Raw genomic sequence first — 25,519 nt, forward strand, 5'->3', positions numbered from 1 at the left:
TGTTTAAATGGTTGTTATTCCGGTGATTACTAAACCTCTCTTGACTAATTTTCTGAAATTTCCTAAATTTTTTATGTTCTTTATCTCAATAGCTTCTTCATCTAAATCTTTTGCTTAATCCAGGGTAGATTTCACAACGGGTTTGTTTGGCGGTTGAAATTTTGTCAACTGAAATGCACGAGTTTCTATTTTAACTGCTCGGCAGTCCTACTCGCTTCACTGGTTTATGGCAGCATTTAAGGGAAAAAAACAGACCTGCCATTTTTAAGTGCGAATAGGAGTGCTAGAATTAAATCCGTTTTCAATGCCTCGTGTCTCCTTTCGTCGTCCGCATGGAGCAAGGAAAGCGTCTCGCCGATCACCGGCCAGTTAATTCCATCGAGCAGCCAAGCAGTCTTCTTCCACCAAGGCCTTGTGCAGGGGACTGTATCAACCTTTCCCCCTCCCCTGACTTCCCACCCCGTCCCCTTTTCACCCCAGCAGAGGTCTGCAATGCTCTCAGAGCGTGCCTGAACAGTGGCAAGTCGGAGGAGAGACAGAAATTAGAACGACTTTCTGCGCTTGGCAAGAGGCGGGTTTTCGTGTCCAGCTAATCACCAGGGTTCTGAAATCCCTAAAAAGCACGCCTTTGACCGAAATAGGTTAATCTGAGTGAACGTTGTGTCCCGAACATCGGTTAAGGCTTATTTTTCAGGCAGGCGGTGATTTCTTCCACAACATCACCTCTGGGGTTGGGTGGGGAAAAACAGGACCAGAAAAAATTACCAGAAGCTGATTGTGGTGAAATGTCAAACCAAGGATGAAAATATCGACTTGCATTTAAAGCAGTTAATGGGACCACGCTTCGTGTGGTCTACCTGCGTGCTTTGAGCAAGGATTCGTCTGTTTATCTCCAGTGATTCGCAGAATCACCTTTTGACAGCGCACCCGGCATGAAGTGTTTCCTAGAACTAATAGCGAAATAATTTCTATCCATAAAATTTTTCTTCAATGTAAAACTTCCAGTCATGCAAATGTCTTCATGGCATCGATAGTGTGTCTTTTATTAAAACTACTCCTTACATTATAATCGCAAGAGTCCTTAAGGATCGTAAAGAGCAAAGCAGCACAAACTCTTGAAAAGAAACCTACAAGACTACAGAAGCACAATGGCGGTCCTCAAAAAAAAGGAACTATGGCTACAACTGAGACTCACTCCCAACTGTCGATATCTGTAATTAAAGAGCTGGTGTTTGCCTTCTGCCGATGCTGTCTGCTTCCTCACTTGTTAAGGACCGTTATGCCGGTTGTTGATGACGTCACAGCCCCTGACGGACCGCCGTCGCTCTTTGTCCAAGTGTGATGCGCGGAAAATGTAAACACTGTCCGGTCCTGGGCGACTCTTCTTTCAGTGGTCACGCAAGCTGATAAGGCAGTCCTATTAGCTCACTTCTATACTACCATTGACTAGCTGCCTGAATGGTAAATTCAATGCACAGTGCATATATATATATGTCCATAATATTTATTATTTCTTTAAAACCGAATCTTTGAAACCCTATTTTTCAATACCTGCTCTTTCTTTGTGATTATAGTATATTCTCAATATGCAAATTATTGCTGTCATGGCTCGGCTAAATAATTCAAATTTTCTTCTATAAAACATCATTGCCTATCTCAGCTTACTTTGTCTTTCGCATTTTTTTCGATCGTTTCGGTCTTTGGCAGAGCTTGCCGTAGGCGGTTTGTCTGCGTGGCTAAACCGCGCTAATCATCCAGCAATCGGTGGCTACACTCTGACCCCTAACCTTTGTCCGGTGTGAGAGCTGGCTTTATCCGACGTTAGATAGTTCTGCCGGGGTAGATACGAGGCCCCCGTACAGCCATCCCGTCAACCCACTCCTGGCCAGTTCTCGTTGGCGGGGAGATAAGCAGGACGTTATCTGTTCCGCACGGCTAGAGATGCCTTTCCTTTGTCCTCCTGGACTTCGTCTTCAGTCGCCAGGGGTCGCGAGTGAGTGACAGGCTTCAAGTAGGGAGATGAGATGGCTGGCGGCTGCATTCGCTAGAGAATACATTGTCTAAATTGCATGCGAGTTAGAATTCAGTAAGACAACAAACGGCAGTTAAAGGAAAAGATATTTTACATGTAGGAGTTTCTACCAACGGGTGGTGAGGTCCAAGCTTTTTCTGACAACCTTCAGTTGCGGGATGTCAGGGCATTGCTTTGATATAGCTTTAGCTGCTGACTTGGAGTAAAACACCGATACCACCCCTCCATAACAAACAAAGAAGTATACAGACAAATGAATTTTTACCTTGATTTCGATTACGCCAAGCTTTTTCCTGAAATAATTTCCAAATTATTTTTTAATATTTTAATGCAAGGGTAATTTTATGATCAAAATCGAAAATGAATACAATGGTGATTTTGAACACTAACAATTAAATACTAAACACCTAGAAATCATTATGTGGCAGCACTACTGAGCACGATGAGTTGCTCTAATGTTTTCAAGATACCCAGGTACTGAACATAATTAGTAATATTACTTCACCATTGGGGAAAATATTAGTTATTTCACGTTACCATTGGAATAACTATTAGTAATATCACTTGACCAATGGAATAACTATTAGTAATATCACTTGACCAATGGAATAACTATTAGTAATATCACTTGACCAATGGAATAACTATTAGTAATATCACTTGACCAATGGAATAACTATTAGTAATATCACTTGACCAATGGAATAACTATTAGTAATATCACTTGACCAATGGAATAAATATAAGTAACATCATGTTGTGTTAGAGATAAATATTTGTAACATCATTTTACCGTCGGGATAAATATCAGTAATATCACTTTATAATAAAGATTAATATCAGCAACATCACTTTACCATCGGAATAAATATTAGTAATATCATTTTACAATAGGGATTTAAACGAGTGCTGCTGCTCTGATTCATCACATTTATCTATTCAAGTATTCAAAAAAAAAGGAGGAAACGTTTTAAAAATAATGTGTCTGTAGTTCTAATTAAGTTACTGAAATTGTTTTAGTATCAATGGATTCAGCTTGTTCAGTTCTCTTATAAGGCATGCCATAAGTCTCCTCTTTCTTTATTGTGTGAGCACACCTGGCAGAATTGTTTTTCCTTCTTTAACTGCTGCTTTCATTGTTTTTCCAGCATCATCTCTCGCAACTTTACCTACACAAATTTCTTCTCTTGTCTTGTCGGAGGTTGGGGAATAGTTCTTACCTTTTTAGTCATGTTTTTGACCTCTGTTGCTGACACGGTGCTAAGATTATACTATCATTCAATATATATTTACTATTTTTCCTGTTGCCTGTGTAAAATTTGTCAAGTGAAACATGAAAATAATGAGAGCAAAAAATATTAGAAAAAAATACAGTAACCCAACCCTCTGTTCCCACTTCAGCAACGATCACCTGCGAGTAGCCAGTTTAATTTATCACACAAAATGAACCGCATAACATGAAAAAAATTGTGAGCTTACTAACAATCGTTGTCAAACAAAAGGACGTGAATAATGGCGTGAGGAACTTCCTGCCCGATCCTCTGCATGGATCGCTGGTTACCCTGTCGGCCACAGCGGCTACTGGCAGTGGAGCATGACGGTTTTACCATGCATGACAACAGGTCCACACGTGTGACAACTATTTTCTGAACAACGAACCTGATAGTTTTATACTTTAATGAATTCTACATCTTCTGATACCAATATGAATCCAGTGTTTACTCAGCTCCCATAACTAATTGTTTTCGATTTTTTGTCAAATTAAAGTTTATTCTCTACCATAAATAATAAGTTAGCCCAAAGCAAAGCCCCCAACCTGGAGGGTCAGGGTGCAACATTTTAGTCTGGCCTCTCCCCTCTATACTTTACTTTCATGGACTTACAAGAAAAGTCCTGTAGTGCATGACTAATGACATGACCAGCTTCCGACGCCACGGAGGGTAGTGTAGTTCAAAACTATTTATTTATTTATTCATTCATTCATTCATTTATTCATACATACATAAAATGAACCGCTTCAATGGACAGAAAAAATATTATTTTATGTTTCGTTCGTGTAGTAATGTCTAAAACTCAATAACAAAAATGTTTAGTGTTTTGGACTATTCATTCGGGAGACGAGGTTTAGCCGAGCTAGACCATGACGTCAGAAGAGGTACTAAGCTAGAGGACCTATGACGTCACAACATTGTTTCTTTCGCGCTTGCCTCACCCTGAAATTCAGGTTTTGCTGTCACGAATAGTCACGAATAGTCTCACTCGCCACAGGTTTGTGATGTCCCACGTGAAACACCAGTAGTCTAAGTAAACCAGATGCGAACATTTGTATTTATAAATATCTTTCTCTTCTTTTTTTGTCTTTATTGATCACGTGGCTGTGCAAGTGTAATGTTGTTTACTAAGAGGCGTGGTTAGTAGACTTTTGTAGGTGCTAGGCTAGATTGCTAATGCTAACAGTTAGCTAAAATATTTTATGAGCAGTATAGGTGCGTAGGTCGCAGCAGTTTGTGCACCTGGCCCCATAGTTATGTCAAATGTCCTTTTCACCGCTGCTCCATTCGTCGGACAAAATTTCAGACTTGTCCATTCATACATTAGATTAGGAGAGTATCGTCTTTTTATATTAAAAAACTGCCGATTTGGCCATTTTATTGTGACTGCTCTGTCCGTTTCTCCGCCAAAAGTTAAAGGAGCTAAGCATTCATTGCCACAGGTGGCATCTTTTTTCATTGTAAAAAGTTGATCATGCGCCATTGTAGAGTAGGACATACGTTCGTCCCCTCCCTTCCCCTCCCTCCCCCCAAACGGTAAGTCCACTTCCACGTTTCCACAAGACTGTGAGCTAAATTTTCGTAAGCACGCACAAAGAGGCCCGGGTACCAGAAAACGATGGAAAATGTCACGGCTGCTCTTGGGAGGCTGGCTTCATCTATTTACACATTCGTTTTCCCGCGCTGATGACTTCTGGGACTTGACTGGCAGCACCGTCTAGGGCGACTGTCATGGCGGCCCGAATATTCGTGGCAGACGATCTCAAAAGCCCTCTCCGAGTCGCTGCAGTGTGTGCCTTTCATCACCTTATATTCCTGCACAAGCCAAGAGTGCGTTTCATGGCCGCTATGTACACTGTGAACCCCTGGCTCCACAAATGACGATAGGCCAGAAGGAATCTAGTGAAGGGATCAGACCACGAGATTGCGACTGCCCTCCGTCAGCCCACTAAAGTGAAATTGCTTTTGGGAGTTGGCTTTTTTTTTTTATTCCCCTTGCAGGAGAGAAACGAATCCAATAATTTCTGAATGTCTCGTACGCTAGGACAGAAAGATTTTATGGTCTGACCAAAAGCCCCAGATTCTTCCCCCCTCCAAGGTCCTGTGTTTTTTTTTATCGATTCCAAGAGAGATGTGGAATATTGACGAAACGAAACTGATGCCGATCGGGGGGATGAGGTATTAGGACCCCATTTGTTCTGATGCCTCTGACGTCTGTGATGTTTCTTGCAATAAACATGAAAGATGAAACTTCAGTTCAATAATAACTGCATTTTTCTGATCATCCTCGCTTATAGAATGTCTATTTCTGCTCAGGTTTCTATTAATAGCAACAAACTGTTCTAGATGATCATGCCAACGTCAGTACTGGAGCATAAAATAGTATTTTTAATATTTTGATATTTTGATACATGTCTACCTGTGCAAGAGGATGCTGGCTATGGTCCAGGATAGCTGTAGAAGAGGATAGCTGCAGTTATGCAAAAGAAGTCTATTGTTTATTGTAGCTGTGCAAGAAGATGTTTACTCTTGTTTAGTGTGGTCATGTAAGAGACTTCTGGCTGTTCTCCAGTGTAGTTATAAAAGAGGAATCGGGCATCTTGCCCCAGACACCCAGGCGTCTGACTATTGTGCAGTGTAGGCATTAATAATAATAATTTGGAAGAAGATTCAAGATGTTGTTGAAGGTACACATACACAAAGATTCTTGCTCTGGGTCAGGGGTAGGGGATGTACTGGCTATTGTACTTAAGCCCGAGGATGGTGTTTTCAATGGTAACTATTAAAATGTTGCTCTTTGGAGTGTAAGGATAATCCAGTATAGGTAGCCAGAGGATGCTCTTAAGTTTCACATTGATAATGCAAAAATAAACTGTTTGTATTGTTAGAAAAATAAGTTTGACCTATACATCAATAGACATTGTAAGAAATATTGTATATACAGCTTTGGATTTTCACAAAAATATTTCTTTAATGAAGACGCAGCTTGTCTTCGTGCAATGACAACAGAAGTAATGCCATTGACCCAGAGACCTAGATTTTTCTTAAGTTTTCCCCAACAAGTCCCTCGACAACATGCTTTCTCCATGCAACCATGTTCTTGTCTTTCACCAAAGTTCTGGTCACCTCAGCGGTGCACTCACCATTCGGGAAGGATAGACAGATAGGTGAATGCGTAGGATATCACCATAGAGACGGAGTGTCAACCAATCGCCCTTTTAAGTGACAGTGCCGACACCGCGAGTTGCCAGCACTCATCCACCCACCCCTTCCTCATCACTGACGGGGAGCAATGGTTCCCGCCAGTCCAATCTATTCGCCACTAACTCGGGGGCCTGCTTTCAGACTCGTGCGCACCCTTCTTTGGTGGCCGCTTCCTGGCGCAGGCAAATTGGCAGCAGGCGGTTGGGCATGATTTCCTCAAACGAAGGCAATCAGCGGTACATTCTTTCTACCGAAGTGCGATTTTCCTTTTTATTTTTTCTTTCTCTCTCACTCTCATTTTCTTTTCGTCCTCATTAGCTTCATATCCCTATCTTTATCCTAGCCTCATAAAGACGATGAGCTCTGCTCTACATCGTATGTGTGTGTGACGTTTGGTGAGCAAGAGCGCCATGCTGTGCAGTGTTCACCTCTTTTTTCTGTGGCGCGTGCGAATGCTTGACCCCTGACCCCCTATGGCGTCACGACACACGCACGTGCGTCTGTCAGAAGCACGCTGTGGTCACGTGGTCCAAGCTGGCAGGTCGTCGTACGTAGATTAAATTACCGATCGGAATTAGGTAGCCGCTAATTTCCAGTGACTGCTTTCAGAAGATTAATTTCACAGCCTTATCTCTTTCGTCTGTGAGTACTGTCCAGGTCAGCTGATCTGCTGCCTCGTGTCACGAAACTGTAGTTAGACACTGTCCAAACCCCATACCCTCCACTGCATTACAGTTGCTTAGCTCAAGTGAACTAAAAAGATAAATTTAAATAATAAACACCGATGTTTTTTAATTGTTTACTCTCAAACACTTCGGAGTTCAAAGGAATAATCAGGCCTAAAATACAGGCCAAGCCTTGTTGACTGATCCGTCAGGTTTTGTTGTCCATCGATGTCAACAAAAATATCAACCGCCTCTGATTTAGAGACGATTATAAATAGACGATTCCTTTGCATCCAGATATTGTTAGTGCAACTATTTTAGAAAACCAATTATTTCAATCATCATGGATGAGAGTAATGTCCTTTCGCCTCACCTGGCCGGAAGTGACAAGTCTCCGTCTTTTTCTTATCCTTCTTCTTCTTTCTGCTGTTGCCCGTGATTTTCGTCGTTGGTAATGTCATCTGGTTTTAGTCGTTCGATACCTATTTTTGCTTCGGGATTGTGTTTATGCCTGCCTCAGTTTGTTTTTGTCGACTAACGATGATGATGACGACGATGATGATTGTTGTTGTTGTTAGTAGTAGTAGTATCATCATTCCAACCTTTTAGATATCCATATAAGATAGGAGAATAGTAAAAACGCTAAATTCACTGCCAGTTCAAAGGTTATGGCACCCAAAGGTTAATTTATCCGTGAGACACGTATTCGATTAGACCGTTATCAGCAAGTGATGTTGCGAGGACCTGACATTAGTCGTTAGTTTCCAGACACGTCGACAACAGTCTCTTCTAGAAAACCTGCAATCAGGCATGTCCTTTTCTGGACAGTACCAGTACTCTGTGTCAACCATTCTTTTCTTCTACCATTCGTGGTTTGTCAGGAATCCGGTGACCTCAAACTGTCCGTTCCCTGGCGGGCTCCACACAGAAAGCCGTGCGCTGTCCCGCAAGAGAGGCTGACAAACAGACCTCTTGGACAGCCACTCATGCCACTTGAGAGGTTTTGTGGACACGTGCGAGAGGCAAAACAGTCGGGAAAATAAGCTGTTTAGACGGGTTCTCTTCTACTTCACAAAGTAGTTCTTTGCCCATTTCAAGACTTTTCTTTACTATAAAGTCACAGAAATCGGATAAAAGCTATTTAGTCGAAAAATAAAGAAAAACAAAAAGGACATATAAGTACATCCATATTTAGATGTCACTGCCTGCGGAAGAATTAAAAATCATTTCAATACACCAGAGATAATCGCTAAGATTAAGAGTTCTGTTTTTAGTAAGTTGACAATTCTATATTATTGTTTTAGTACAAAAGTCCGAATGTTCACTCTGGTGCTTTCAAGAAAATCGAGATAAACATGAGCGAGAATATGTGTGTGTGTGTTCGTTTGCGTTCGAGAGTAGGGGAGAGAGAGAGAGAGCAAAAAGAAAACTCAGGAAGACAAAGAGACCAAGCATACATAATGTCTTTATGTCATACAGAAAACAGAAACAGCGTCTCCATGTTTTCTATAAACAATATCTTCATGTCTCCCTGCCTGTGTGCGAAGACACGAAAGCAAACACATTATTTCAACGCCCAAATGAATTGTTGTCTTCTAAACAAATTGCGATGGTTTTCGCGAAGTCTGCGATCGCATTGTGTATGGAAGACGAAAACATAAAACAAAAAAGCAATGCCGGGACTCGCAGACGACGAAGTCCGTGCGCAAAGACCTGAACGCCAGAAGGACGAGACAGCATCTTTTGTGCACAGAAAACGAGCGCCACCTGGGGGCTGCATTTTCCTGCAGTCTCCTCCCGGCACGCGGCCCGGGGAATGGCGGCCCCGGACGCTAGGGACAAGCGGCGCGTGGGAATGAGATTGAGGGAAGTAGGCCACAGGAACTAATGGATGTGACGTCTGCGACTGTAGGTCTGAGGTGCGAGCCTGAAGGTGTCGCTGTCCTTGGTACTGTCAGCCAGAGAGATGAGGTGTGGTGGGGTGTGGTGGGGTGGGGAGAGAAGGTGTGGCTACTCCTCTGCCCCCTGGCTTTTGATTTAAGTCGGGATAGGGGGAGAGGTAACGGGAGAAGGATTGTGCCAGATCCGGTGAAATATGGACCGAGCCGGAATTCAATTAAATTCAATCAACAATAAATCTTTAGGGTCTGTTGTGTGGAAAAACAGAAATTTCCTGATAGTTCAAGATAAAAAAAGAGCTAACATATATCATTATAACTAAAATTTCAATACAACGTACACCATCTAGTACCCCATTACACATTTTTCAGGGTTAGAGAATCGCACGAATGCATGTTCATAGACCTGCTCATAGGTCGGCTGGAGATGTGGGTGAGGGCACGACGGATACACGACACAGAATTCGAACCTCTTTTGTCCTGATCTCACTTCTGGCGTGCGAGAAGCAAACACGAGGAAGAGCGGCATTTGTCATCGCGAGATGAGACGCAAGGGGCTCGCAACCTCTTCACCTTGCCGTCTCACGCGTGTGCAGCCGCCTGGCCAGCGCTGCATCATGGTGTGCACACGCTATCTGCGCCGGAATCCGTCATAATCCTGTGATTGGAGTGCGCTGTTGTAATGACTTCAAAACACAAGCAGCCCACGCTTATGGTTTATGCTCAAGGTGGTCGGATGAGGGGAAGGAGGATGTGGAATAGGGAGGTCGGAAGGGGATGGTCGAAGAGCGATTTTTTCAACCGCAAGTCGGTTTTGGGCGGACTGCGTATTAAGTTTCGTGGAAATAAGTTGGTGGTGGTGGTGGTGGTGGTGGTGGTGGTGTAGTAGTGGTGGTGAGAAAAAGAGTGCGTGCAGTGTGTGCATTACATTGCCGCCACTAGATGGTGCTAAGCTGACAGAGCCTTCCTCTCTGCCCTGCAGTAAAGGCCACTTCTGGCACTAGGTGGCGTCACCTGTTAAGGCGACCAGCAGGACAAAGAGCACTTTGTCAACAGACGAGAAGCCACTCAAAAGTTGTCACCACCTGGCTAGGCGAACAGACGCAAGTCACACCTGTTAGGTTAAAAGTCACGGCACTGCTAAGGAATTGAAATTTTGTTTATTCTCTCTTTAACATGGCCACACGCTTTTCTGGTGTTATTAGCAACACCACGCATGAGTCGGGTATCTGTGACCAGACGGCAAGAGAGAGAGAGAACTCACTTATCAACACATGATCAAGAATAGCAAGGACATGGCATGCCCTCGTAAGTATTTGGTGATTACTAAAGACTGTCAAGTCCCTCTGCTTGATTCCAGTGAGATTAGAAAACAGATACTAACAAGGGAGACAAAACAACTCTTGTCCCCTTCATGTGCGTATGCGTGCAAGAACCTAATTGTTATTGTTCCAAACATGGCAGTTTATGGAAACCGTAACACAACATTTTCCCCAATTTTTAAGTTATTGAAAATTTAATTTAGCCCACTCCAATCTTCAAAAAATAAAAAGCATGGGCACATAATTCATTCCCCTCACCCAGCTAAAAAAAAAGCTGTTTCTTTCCCTTGAACGCCATCACAATATCCTTAATCTCCCCACCATTTCAACAAAGACTACCTCCTCAAAATAGCGAAACCGGGATAAATTGAAAAAGAGTGGCTTGCTTGTATAAAGGCATTCTAACAATAGTAAAAAAAAAAAAGAAGAAAGAAAAGGTGAAATTTCACGTTATAGCCATGTCACAAGATCTTCCAGCCTTCCGGAAACTGCCCTTCAAGACACATTGCAGATGAGGAAGAAGAAGCTAGAAAAAAGAATGGCAACGGACAAAAACAGCCAACAGTGGTAAAAGGCTGACATTTGGCAACTCCCACAGATCTTCAGAGGGCAAAATGGTGAAGAGAAAATGTGGAGAATGATATAATGCTATAATGTCACTAAACAGAACTTCAGACGAAGACGGCGATGATGATGATATATATATATTACTTTTTATAATAATATCATTCATTTAAATAGCGTCATATCCCAGCCTTAGAAATTCATGATGCTTAACAAATAGTAATAATTATAAAAAATAATAATAATAATAATAATAGGGAGAAATTGAAAAAAACCAAGACGACAGTATAGAAAAGGGGGATAAACCGTGGAACGGGAAAAAAAGTGTAATGCTCTCTAATTAACAACTAACACACTACTTTGTTATCCAACATGTCTATGAAATCAAAATAAATGCATAAATTATGGAATAGAAATCCTGTAGACCAGGGGTGAGCAAAGCTCACGGGCCCGTAGACGTCAGCCAAAATGCGAAGTCAACTTGTTTTAATAACTTTTTATTATTTTACTTAGGTTAATTTGATTGAAATTTTATTTATCAAATACGACTTAGTGTGAGGAATCATCAGTCCGTAACATTCTAACAGAAAAAGTACAGAAATCACAAATAACGTGTCAGATGTGTCTGAAGGAAACGGTTTAAATTTTTATTGAGAGTGAATTTAAACGGCTTCATTTTTCACATTAAATTCGGTAAGTAAATATCATTTCCATCCCATTTTCACTAGATGTGTTGTGTAGTCGCGGAGAGTTTAGAATTTTGAGACCGACCACAACGAAAAAAATTTGCCCGCACCACTTGTAGACACACGAAAACAGAGGACCAGAAGTTTGTTAACCCTTGTTACACATTTCACCTTTCAAGAGTTAAGATATGCAATAGTCATCGAGTCCTTCCAAAGAACAGATCGAGAATTCTCAGGAAAAACTCCCTGTCATCAAACAGTTTTGCTACATTGCACAAGGTTCATCTCCCTGTCATGTCCACAAACAAGAAACTGGACTGAGAAGACAATGGTGTCGTCAAAGGAAGGACTGTGGGTCAAAGGAGTAGCTGAAGCCGAAGAAGTGAAATAAAATGTCACCACAGTCCGACATCATCACTAGGATCACCATAGGTCAAACAATGGACTCCAAAATCAAAATTAACTCAAAAAAGAAAAAATCCAAAGAGGTTTTAACTATCTGTTGTATGCTACTCAACATTTTAAAATTCTTGCTTTAAAAAAAGTATTTTTCTCCTCGTGTCAGTTTGTATAAGACTAGGAGAAAGGCAGTGGCAGGCAAATAGACGATGACGGCAAGGAGCAAACTCCTGCATCATAAAAACCGCCAACTGTCAAAGCTAAAACTTTAGGGCATAAGAAACTCATGCTTTTCTTCTTGGGTTTTTTTTTTTTTTTGTTAATTCCGTGAACGAAGGCTACAACTTGCAATTGGAAAATAAGCTCAAACATGACTCTAGGATGTAGGCACGTTCAATTTTGCACCCGAAGATCATGTAAGTTTTAAGAAGATTTCAATGCTGAGACTTCCAACGCCTGGTCGCAAAAATATTCATCGAGCCATGCTCATCGACGTGGAAAATCCTGTAATTGTTGAGAAACATTGATTCCTCAGTTTATTTTGTGTGTGTGTGTGTGTGTGCAAACACAAACTGAACGTCCTCCTCCTTTTTGGAAGTCGACTAGAAATTTAATTGAGTGTTGTTGCTGCTGGCGTTTTCCTTGCTTTGTTGTATTTATGCATGCAAGCGCGTGCACATGCACACAGAGAAAAAAAGATGAAAGATTTGGGGACTGGGGACGGTAAATGTAAGATGGAAACATAAAGAGGAAAGATGTGAGTAGGTAAAAAAAACTCACAGGTGCAGCCGACACCTGTACGAACAGACTAATTCCTCGCTCACACCTCCCCTCCATCATCATCTCTCCGAATATTGTCCCTCCGCATCCTGGTCAGCCATGTTTCACCACAAAGCTACCCTTCCCATTACGTCTTCAAAATCCTTCCAAGAATTTGTGGGTGCCCTTCATTAAAAGCTAACAGGCGCATAACTCCACTTGGCTGGTGCTGCAGACATGATGAACACTCAAGACGAGGCTGTGTTTGTTACTGCCCGCGAGGCGACAACACCGGGTTCGTGGCCAGGATGGGTTCCGCTGCTAGATTAATGTTTAATGGCTTTCACAGTTTCCAATTTGAAGGCACTCGACCGTGCTATTGATTTCATTACACATGCCTTTTCTCGCTGATTATTTTTACCCGGTTTATCTCTCGCGATTTGAAACATCGTCGTCTTCACAAGCCTGTCGAGCAGTATGTGTGGGTGCACACGTGTATACGCGTGTGTGTGTGTCTTATTGTCTATATATGTGGCTCACTGTGTGTTTTGTGTCTCTGTGTGTGATTGAAACTCTCTTTGTTGTTCTGTGTGAGGGTTCTTTGATTCTCGCCCTGTCGATGTTCTCTAGTATGTTCTGGAAGGACCAAATTATAACCGACGATTTCAGGACCGAGTCTCGATTTTCAGAACGGTTATATTGATGAGCTAATGATACATCAGAAAATTCTCTCTCTCTTGATCTCTCTTGCTCTTAAACTCGATTCCACTAAGTTAGTGATGGAGTGTGGGGCGCATGATCTCGCTGAAGACGGAGAAATTTAATTAACAATTTATTCGGCGCCCTCAAGCTGTTTTCACTGCAGGATCTGTCGCAGAGAAATACTAATTTGTGATCAACAGTGAACACTTGCAGAACATATATACATTCTAACACACAAACAAAATAAACACTCGCACATACACAAAAACAAGTACTGCAATGACGGCGACAACAACAACAACATCACACAGGAGTCGCCGGCATCAAATTTGAGACTCGCCATTTTCAGGAGAGTGCGAGACTGCAAAAGTTCATCACAGCAGCCTGGCCTGTGTCTGACAGGCATGCAATTACTTTGCGAACGGGACTGTGGGTAATCGACAGCGCCGCTCTCCCGTGCATGCAAGCGAGCGGGGAGGTAATCGCGCATGCGCAGTCGTCTCGGAGGTGCCCGGCTGTCGTCCACCCAGCTCCCTTCCAGCAACCCATCGTCTCGCGAAGACTGATCGAATGAAAAGCCACGGAGCGAAACCTTTAGCCAGGAGACATAAACGATTTTGAAAAAGCATTCGAGCATTTTTTTTTCCTCGTTTACTGTCATCTAACTTTTAGCCAAGAAACGTCATAAGATTTTCAATTAGGAAACTCTTTTCGCTTCAGAATAAGACGAAAGTAAATGCGAGGGTAGGTCAATGATGGACGGGACAGTCCAGATATACCTCTCTTGCTAGCTTGGTTAGGGGGAGTCGGGAAATTACATACGTCCTGACGATAGTTGTCTGGGTTGTTGTTGTTGTTGTTGTTGTTGTTGTTGTTGTTGTTGTTGTTGTTGTTGTTGTTGTTGTTGTTGTTGTTGTTGTTGTTCTCAGACCTTTGAATATACATATATTCTGCCTCGGATCGAATTTTCGTATTTTTCGCTTTAATATTTGTGTCTTCAGACATCTTGGATTGATGACTTCTCTAATAAATATACGCATTCGTGCTTCCCTTCCTCAAATTCCACCCATCGTGTCTTTCATTCTCAAGAACTTTGCATTCCATCCCATAATAAGCTAGCCGTCGACGCCAAGCTGCAAGTGACCTTTTCAAAGATCACGATAGGCTGTTCTTTTTGTACCGGACACGGAGAATCGAAAGTACAGGTTGTCTGACAGTGAAATATCGCTTGGAGAGAAAATCTCTACTTGTGAAGATTTAGGGGACTGTATTTTGGCAGCTCTGTTATCTCTGATTACCACACTTGGTCGGTCGGAAAGAGAGGCGTGAACAGAAAATCAATCGTCTACAAACGACCCCAACGTTCTCGCCAGAGGATTTCAGACTTCTAACAGAGCATCGGGAATCTTTGCCAAAGAAAAAGGAGGGCTTCCAGACAACCTGAGACTCAGAGGGTTGATTTGCTGACCAAAAGGAAAAGTGGGTTTAAAAGTCTTCTCTTTTTCTTGTATTTGTGTGTGGGGAGGAGGAGAGATGGATGATGTAGCCAAAAACTCTTCGCTAATACCTTAAAATAGCCCTGACAGTTTTATGAAAATATTTCAGCCACAACTCTCACCCGACCACATGTTTAACTGATTTAATCTGTTTTGTCGATTGTCGATCTCTCAATCATATAAATCCTACAGGATTCACTGCTGAAAGAAAAATACAAAATTTTTTTTCTTGTAAACCGTCAAACAGCATAATTTTATTCATTTTTTAGTTTGGCTTTAATATTTTATTGCAGCCGTGTTTACTTCTCTATAGTACCTTCATTTAATATTAGGTAGACACTGAGAGATAAATAGATGCGCCAAACACCTAAAAACACGAGCACTAGACTAAATAGGTGGCTCTGTACTATTAAGGATTAAGTACTAAAGTTAAATCACCAAGATAAAAACAAAACATTAGCCAGATTGGAAACGAACCTCAGTTTTTGTCTTCGAAAAGAAAGGTTGAGCGGAAGTTAGAATAAAGTCCACGCAGTCAGGCCAAAGTTTTATTGTGGTAACAGCTTTACGGTAACCATGCCCTCAATTTATATTTATTCTGACAAGAAGGACAACCACCATCCCTTCACTCTTTTTATTGTACCATTATTTACATGACCTTACGATTCCTCAACGTCTCGTGTTACCAAGCGGTAGGACAGAACTCCCTCCGGCAACAATATATAAAAGAATTGCTTCTACAAAAAATGCCACTCATTTCTTGACCTCCTAGCACTAAGTTCTAAAAAGGCAAACTCTTGGAACTAAAGGGGAAAAAAAACCTTCACAACAGGCTTGTCATCGAGCTCGTCGTAGTAAATCAAGCGAACAATTTTCGCGCCAACCATTTTTTTGTAATTTGTTTGTTTTCATGTTTACAGGACATGCACAGAGAGACTATGGCGTCTGCTGTTCTACTAGTCAGCGGATGTAGACTGGCCAGAGGCCAAATATCCAGTTACCCCAACTCTAGAAGACGGGTTTGGGGGCAAACATAACATTATCTCATGGAGATTGTGCAATACTGAGTTAAATCGGACATTCAGAGGACCTCAGACGATGATGTACACTCAATGTGGACAAGTCTTTACAGTGTTACTTACCCTCAAGACAAAGAGGTCACTTACAGATATTTTGTTTTTCTTCGTCCTCTTTATGTGTATACAAGAGTTATTACTGACTCCTTGGAAATTTTAGCATATTTTTGCTTTTCTTTTTAACAACCAGTTACCGTGCGCTCAAGCAAGAACCTTCTTTGCGTTTTGTCCAATAAATTTTGCATGGTGCGCAGAAGACAGGTACAAAGCTGAAAAGTTTCCAGTCTGATCGAGAATACCAGACCTTCAGATAAAACTTTATACTCTGAAACAGCATACTAAAATTAAAAAAAAACACACATTTTTGTATTTCACTACTTGTTTTGGAAGTTTTATGTGGGTCACAGAAGAAAAACTTTTTAACATATTGAGCTGGTTCCAGATTTATGTAACCAGAACTGTAATCCATTTGACTGGTTAAATCAATGCCGCTTTGTCAGCAAATTGTAGAGACAATTATTTATGTATTGGGCGAACTTTTTTGTCTTTTGTTGATGATCATAAGAATGTGAATATTATTTAGTGGCAACTGAGGACTATTTTTTAAACAACAATATTCTTGGTCATGAATATGCAAGAAAAGCAAGAACACCTTACCAAAAAAAAATCTACGCCTTAATTCCTAAAAACAACTTAAAGCTAAAATGCTTCAAAGTGTATCTGCACTGTTCCAATTTCTATAAATTGGCATCAGGCGAAAACCACGGCTATGTAGTTATCTCCCTTCATTCGTCACTTCCCTTGGCTGATAATCCGCGTTCCCTACCCCAAGCCCCTACTTACACCCCACTATCTCACATTCCTTTCGCCATGTTGTCAGTGGCCTACCCATCATCCCCTTCTGCTTGACTGGAACCTCCTAACCGCCTTGGCCTTCTAAGGGAGGTAATAAAATCCTCGAACGGTGGACGTGTACATGAAAATGTCAGGCCTGGTGGTCCTCGACGCTGACACCAGCTTTTATTGCCACCCATCGGCTGTGTCATCTGTCCTTTTCTCTCCTTTTTCGATCCCTTTGCTTCCCCCATCCTTCTTTTTGAGTGTCTGCTCTTCCTTTGGAGACTCATCCTATAGTTAAATCATTGCTTTCCAGCACTTTCCAGGATATTTTTAGAACAGAAGATTCCTTGAGGGCTCTGCCGCTTTTCGCTTGTTGTGAAGTTGTTGTCCAAAAGACATGCATGGAAATGGCACTGCTGGAGAGTAATAACATTCTATATTATTTCCCATGTAGGTGATGTTTACAAACTTTATTTGCAAGCCGCAGGTGTTGAGTAGAGCAGCGAAAAGGTGATAGCATGACAGAGTTTTGCAGCCATTTTTAATAACAAAGTCATGAGAAGTAGTGATGTCGAAACCTTTGGAAGTTTGCTTCCAACCAGACCTGTCAGTGTGCAAAGCAAATCTGTGATGTTTGTTGCCTGATGTTTGGAATGCCAGCAAAATCCAACTGGCAGCAGAACTGCTTGCAACGAAAAACTTGAAAAATTGTACATGATAAAATTTCTTCTCCTCCTCTTCCTCTTTGGTCTCGATGCCAGTCCAGCCTGCGAGTCAAATGACACTGTAGCCTCCAGGTCTTGTCTGCATCCATAAAGCTTGGTGTCACGACCCTCCTCACCTCTTGAACTTTGTGCGCTCAGAGCAAAATTGACTTTGTACTTAAGTACTGTACTCTTGCAACATAAAGAAGTAATCGTTTTCTCTTTCTTCACTGTAAGAGACTGTAGTCGGTTCAGGAGGCCGATGATGTGGCTCCTCATTACGATTCGTAGATGATGGGTTGGACAATCGTTTGTTTTCTCGTGGACGCGGAGATGGAGAAGTGCTTCCCCCTAAAGACGATTTCACGGTGTGGAGGGGCGGGAACCTGGGGTTTATAGGGGAAAAGATAATATTGGTAAGGAGGCTAGAGAACGGGGCTCGAGTAGGTGTAGATGAAATGTTGTTGTTGTTTACTGTTGTTAGTGCCCTGTTGTTATTCTTGGTCTTTGGTCCAGGAGGGCTGCCAGTGATGGCGTACAATAAGTAGATGCTGAATTCCGCGATTGAAGTTTTGATTGTTAATTGTTGATATTTTTATTTGTTCATCATCATTATCACTTAATATGGCAGCGAGTTCAATGTGCTTCATAAAAAGGTAAACAACGATATATGAGAATGAGGACGTATTATTTATAATGTTAATATACTTATCATAGTAATTAATCATTTAATTTATCTGTACTGTTGCGCGTTATGATTTTTATAGTCTTGATAAAAATGCTTGAAAATACATATATTTATCATTTGTTATTCTTTTGAAAGTAATGGTTAGACAAATGTTTTCTAAGGCAGCTTATTTCATTTTTGGAAGAAATATCGTTTAATTTTTTATGGTGGTTTTTGTGGAGGGAAGGTGTTGTCTACTCTGTTCCCTTTCTTTTTGTTCTCGCTTTTCATGACATAAATCGAGACTTGATATGATTTGTCCCCATCATTTCGACTAATGAAAATAACATAAATAACTCTATCAACCCTCATAAAAGAGCTTCTTATGATATAAGCCGCAGCGGGTTGAGAGAGTTATTTATGCTTAATGTATGTTTTAAGACCTTTTGGGATTTGTTTGTTTGTTTGTTTGTTTGTTTGTTTGTTTGTTTGTTTGTTTGTTTGTTTGTTTGTGTGGGAGGTGTAGGGAGGGGGTGTTGCCCCACTGATTCTTACCGTATTTAAGAAGACCTCAAATGCATCTCTCTAATGAAGTCTTCTAACTTTCAAAGTAAACAAACAAAACTCCAGGTTCATGTACCCGGAGACGACAACTGTGTCATCTGTAAGCTCTGATTAGCCCACAGCCATTGTGCAAAGTAACTTTGAATGTCATGTCTCCTGATGTTTTAATCCGCCAGACCTTTTTGCAAACCACTGTTTAATGAGTCAAAAGGTTGGATTAATACAGAAGCAAAATAATGAGACTTGGATGCCAAGGTGATGGAGGAAATGAGCTGGGCAGATAAAGCGCGTGCTTCTTGGCAAGTCGGGAGGGATTACAAGGCTGCCAGCTTCTCAGGTTGCCAGAAACAAAGCCAGACTGAAGACGGACAACTGCGGGCATCAGTATGTATCCATGATGTTTTTCATGGCGACCTGCATGAGGTGGGTAGGGGTACAGGGGAGGTTGGGCATACTCCAAACAAAGTAGACGAGAAGACTTTCCTCTCTCGCCATTCCTGACGTCCATTAATGTTTGCATCTTAACAGCCTCCAAATCGCCTTCCCCAATTTTGCCATAAGAGGATTCACAAACTTCTTTTCCCATACTGACTTGGGTTCACCGGTGGCGTAGTTTCTTGGATACCCACATTTGAAAAAATCGGTGCATGCGTTGGAATGAAAATTGTTTTAAAGTGCTGATGCTCTTCACACAGCCTTATTTTTTTTTAAGAAAAACTCAGACTGAAAGGTATGTCAGACATTTTACTGGAAGACGGGAGAACCATGCAATGATGTCGAGTGTCTATGAAACGTGCACATCCTTGTTCATCGTCTGGTGTTTGTACCTGAATATTGATGCTTGCAGATTATTTGAAAGGTCGAATTTGCTATTGCTTGCCAATAGCTGAGATTTTCTTTTCTGTAACAGTATTAAGTTCATCACTCTATTTTAAATCAGCACGTGAGTCTTCAGTTGCTAAAACAAGGATTTCCAGTCAGAGTGTTTTCTTTTCAAATGTTTTTCTTTTATCTTGGTTTTTTTTTGTTTTTGTTTTTGTTTTTTTGTTTTTGTTTTTTTTTTTTTTTTTGCTTTGCTGTTTTCGGATTGGTTGGTTTGGTTTGGTTTGGTTCGGTTCGGGTGGGTGGGTTGGTTGGTTGGTTGGTTGGTTGGTTGTGGGGGGGGGGGTGTTGCCTATTGTTTGTTTGTGGTTTTGTTGGCTGGTTGGTTGGTTGGATTAGTTTTGGAGGGTTTTGTTATGTTTTTTATTTGCTTGTTTGCTTGGTTGTTTGTTTGTTTATTTGTTCATACTTTATGCTGGTGAGGGCGCGTCTTACAAACCTTTTCTAAAGCCTACAGATCATGCTTACTTCTTATGTCCTGCTAGGTGGTTGGCGGAGTCAGAACCAAAAAAAAAACTACAGACAAGACCAACATCACTAGGCATTCATGTGAAGGCTAAAATAAACACCGTACAAGACTGGAAATGTAAGATCACGGCACCAGACTGCCCTCCACTCTCAATCAATGGGTGGAGGGGACTTTAGTTTGCCCCTGACACCGGGTGCGCGCCGGTGGCGATGTGGATGTGTGTGGATGTTGCTGGCAGAAAGAGTTTGGCGGCGCCACTCGTGCAGCTCATCCCCTCTGACAGAGAGTTCTTCTTGCAGGCACTGGCCTGCTTCCTATGGAAATAGCCACAACACCACATCAATGGGCGGTCTGATCGAAATAGGTTGAAGGCGACATGAGGAGGTTGCGGGGAGGGTGTCTGGGAGGGGAAAGTGGGGAAAGGGGGGCAAGGGAGGAGGTGGTGAGAGAATAATTGACTGTGTTGCGACCACTAGTCTAGCAACTCGCCAATTCCCAGTCGTGCGTTTTCAGCAACGCCTCTTCCAAAGTTACTTTGTCGAGCACAGTGTCAATGTTTTTGTTCTCACAATTTTGTTTTTGTAAAGTGACTTTAACGAGAGCTTGTTAACTGCCCTGGTGAGATGTCAGCTCCAAAAAACATCAGATGTCCACAGTACTGGTACTAGCATAGTGTGTGTGTTGGTGCTGTGTGCACATGCAGTACAGTGTGATATAATGTCTGTATATCTGTGTACAACGTGTGTGTAACGTGCATGTGTGTAGTGTATGTTTGTGCACTGTGCGTGTCATGTTTGTGTTTCTGGGTGTGGTGGATGTGTAACAGAGTCTATTTATTACTGTGTGCATATAGCGCGCGCGCGTGTGTGTGTGTGTATTTGTGTGTGTGTATTTCAGTGTGTATTTGCCGTGCGTATGCTGCGTGTGTCGTGTGGACATGCAGTTTGAGTGTGTTCCCTTTATATATATATATGCAAGTTTTGTATATAATATATATGTGCATTTTGTATGTGCAGTGCATGTAACATGTGTAATGCAGTGTACATGTGCAGTGTGTATGCAATGTGTGTATCTGTTTTATGTTTATATTTTTTTCAGTGTGTATATAAGTGTGGGCAGTGTATATGTGTCCACAGGCTCTCACTTCAGATTTTTCCTTTTTCAAAAGACCAGTGGTGTTCGGAAAAGTAGGTCTAGTACTTCTTATTCTTTCCCAGACAAGCTGCCATGAACACTTTTCCACCAGTACAGATTACAATATATCATACTGACATACTCATTCTGTCTCTTCTAAGTTGTGTTAGCTCGGTTTCTGGTTTTTGTTTTGCTTTTTTTGTTTTGTTTTCGGTCTTTGTTCACCATCACTAAATCTACCCCATATTTTATTGTTAATAAAAAAAATTAGACTATCAGATTCTTTCTACAGCGCTCCAGATTACTCCTTACACACAAAGTACCTAGGTAGGAGGGTCCTATTAACCTCCAGGGTGTTACTCTTACACTGGAAGACTTTATGGAAACTCTCGGAAGCCCTAGCTTGTAGTCTACTTCAGTCTAACCTCTAGTTAATCTGCCAAACTCGGGGATCCTGTTTTTTTTTTGTGCCGAATGGTCCCGAAATCGCAATTCTGACTGCGCATTTTGTCGAACATTTGACCAAAGTTCACAGATTTATGTGCGAAGGTCACCAACAAAAAAAAAAATCAGTGATTTTGGGACGAACTTTCAGGAAATTGAACGCTTGGTCAACACAGAAAGCTAAGTTGTGATTAACTTACCAATACATAGCCGATACAACCTGTCAATGCAATGGGACTTTGGGGTCCTTTGGAAGTTTAATGTTTCGGCACTTTGCCCAAACGGCCTGTAGCCACCTTCGAAGTATATGAACTTCTTTACTTAGGGAGGGGTTGTCTGGTAAGCGATAAACCCTTTGTCATAATAACAGTTATGATCGCGGATCGTAGGCGTGGAACGATGCACAGATCACGTGATCTTTCTCTGGGCGTGGCAATTCTTTGCGAGGCCAGATTGCCTCCCCCTGACGTGACCTTCGTTGTTGACTGCGTGAAACAAAGCAACCAATAAACAACTGGCAGCTGCACCCTGCGGCCAGTATGCTCAGTTACCCACATCCAGCCCACCCGAAGCCAGCCACTTGACCATTGGAAATAATCCAGCTCAGGAAAGCGAAGGGGAGACTGCCCTGACCTGCTGGCAGATCGTCGTTAATGCTTTGCCATCATTATTTGTGCTTGTAAAAACAGCATTAACAGATCATCTTCCTCTTCTCTCAGGAACTTTGGCGTCAAAGTAGACAAGATTAGGAAATCTGAACAGCACTTAAAGCACAAGCACAAAGACACATGAACGGAATTAAGCTTTATTTCTTCTGCATTGGTGTTTGTTCTTTGACTCTGATTCCCTTTGTTATCTTTCTTTTTTATCTTTTCGAATTACTTTGATATCTATTAATTTGTTTAGAGTAGGCACGTTTTATTTGAAAATTCACCTAAAACGCAATGTTGTGCTGTCACCAACCAGGTAGCACTAAATATCAGGGGAAAATATTTACCTGAAAAAATGCCTCAACGATTGGAAAGCTAATCTGTTGGCAAATACATCAAGTCCAGTGTCTGGAAACAATTTGTGTGCTCAGGTTAATTAATTTGCGATTGTTGACGACACCGTATACCACTACACAATTGTAAAAGGCACCAAAGACCACTCATTCCTCCCAAATTTCAGTGGGATAATTTCATGTTTAGAAGAGTGGGGCAATAAACGCGTCTTTACAGCCACAACCGCCCTCGTCCAGTTGTCTCAAGCAGTCAAACAAACAACGGTTCATCATTAAATGGTGGCTAAACTAGCATTTGACCTCCACGCCATGCCAGTGCAGGATTAACGGCCATTGGAAAACACTTCAGTGAAACCACACTCCACCCGTCTTTTTGTGTCTGCACAGCAGCATCCGGTGACACAATGAACAACACCAAGCATTTTTTTAAATTTTCCATATAAAGGCCAACAGCAAGTTCAAGTTGTTCTTGGCACGCTGTGTCGATGGCACTGAAGGCACGCAATTGCTAAACCCTTTCTTAAAATAAATAAACATGGATGTACACTTCTCCTTAACCAGCTAGTGGGTTGTTATCGAGACTTAAAGGGGTGGGGAGGGCGTTAACTACCATCCTCGTCAAGATTACGCTTAATACAACTTACCTTCCCCTTTTTTTCCTGAATAATTCAAGAGGATCTCTTTTCAACTTTGTACGCATCTTATACATAATTATTAACATAATTATTCTTAAAATTTTACAGCTTGCGATTTAGCAGTAATCAGATCCACTTTCAGAATATCTGTGTGCTTGCATGCACGTACTCACGCATACCTAGATGCTTGTTTGTTTCCATGGAGGCTGCCCGTCTGTTGTGTGTGTGTGTTTTAAATTTATGTGTCTGTATTCGTGTCTATATGTAAATTTTACTATCTTGCAAAATGTGTCTCATATAAATCCGAGAAATTCATCATTGAGCTTTTATTTAATCTTCAAACAATTCACACGGGTACTTTTCTTTCCCGGGTATTGATCATCGCAGGAAACACGGGGCAAGAAACAGTCCTGGCTGCTGAACACGGACAAGGTGCCTTTAACAGGATGTTAAGGTCCTCACATGAAACGACTTTCTGATGTCCTCTTCGTCTGCCGCATGTCCTGTGCTTCCGGATCTCGATGTTCTTTTCTGAGAAACGGAAATTCTGGACCTGAGGTAGAGAACAGATGTCTGTACAGCTGTCTTCAGACGTCCCGCTCCACTCTAGGCTGACCGAATCCAGAAAGTTTCTAAAAAGTCTGATGACTTGGGATACAAGTTAAAAATAATCACGAAGAAGACAACAGCCCTTTGACATCTCCGCCGAGAAAACCTTGTCCTGAAGGTCATTGAAAATTCTCAAGAGAATACAAATGTTACCAGTTCTTCGGACAAACGGCTGTATGTCGTTCGCCATGCGGCAAGAACACGTTTCTCTTCTGATCTTCTGAAATCGACTCTTTTTCCTTCGCGAATTGACTGAAGAGGTCTGGCTTTCATCTTTCTGCTTGGCATTCAGGAAGTACCTCACGCTACAAAACCTTATATAATAGACAGAATTTTTAAATGCAATCTCCCCTCACATAGGGTGGGTTAATATACTGTAATGTGTAGCTGTCACGTGCAGGTAACATAATACATCTTTACTGGAAGGAGCGTGCGAATGTGCGTGCGTGCTTGTGTGTGTATGAGCGAGGCTTTGTTCTCGGCCAAAGACCAGACAAATATTAATCGTTTGACCAAGTATGGCAAAGGTTTGTGCGAGTTCACATTATCTATATTTTCGGGGCAAATTTTCGGGACATTGAAACATAATCCAACATGCTGCGATCCAGTATGTAACTACCAGAGTAAGACAAGTATATTGCCCGTGTACTGCCAGTATACTAACATACTCAAACTGATAATAAAATCTTTCTCTCGGTGACTGTCCAAAAACCTGCTCAGTGTTAGAATATTCGAAGAATATAACGAGCAGAGCATAATGAGAGGATTACAATATAATCATCAGGAACTCTGCATACACTGTAATCTGGGACCAGGTGTTTGAAAGAGACAATAAAATATCTAATTAGTAAAGCAAAGAAGATGACGACGAAGAAGAAAAATATTTATATAGTTCCTTTCTACAGCAACAGCATGACACAAAGCGCCTTACAGTAATGAGTTCACTTGAATCGCGTGCTTCCTGTCAGAAGTACAAGCTCAGTGTACAGGAAGATCAAATAACAGTCCAATAAAGAAACAAAAACATGAAGATGAAGCAGTGATGTGACACAACAGCACGCAATGTGGCGATAGTTTCCTTTAACAATAAGATGATCAAGCCAGGTGTGGAGATGGTGCACAATACAATGTCGAAAAAGTCATCTTCAACCAGTTAGCAAAAAAGAAATCCCCCAAAAAGGCGTCAGGCTATGGATCCAACGATAATCGTTTGTTGTTCAATCGTTTCATCAAGGCATCCAAGCAAAGAAGTTGAAGCAGAACCGGACCATTACATGGAGTAAACAAGTGTTTACAAAGCACTCTCTGGATGCACGATAATTGTAGAAGTGAATGGTACAAATCACAGACCACGACGGAAGTGGCAGGATATGGAGACTGTTGGTCAACAAAAGCTTCGATCTCATCTGTCCATTCTGCGAGGAAAAAGAAAGCCACAGACAGTCCAGCACAGAGAGGAACTAAAGGAAGATGTACATCTACAAGTTGATGATA

Source organism: Pomacea canaliculata, linkage group LG10 (assembly GCF_003073045.1).
Source record: "Pomacea canaliculata isolate SZHN2017 linkage group LG10, ASM307304v1, whole genome shotgun sequence".
In the NCBI taxonomy this organism is placed as follows: Eukaryota; Metazoa; Mollusca; class Gastropoda; order Architaenioglossa; family Ampullariidae; genus Pomacea; species Pomacea canaliculata.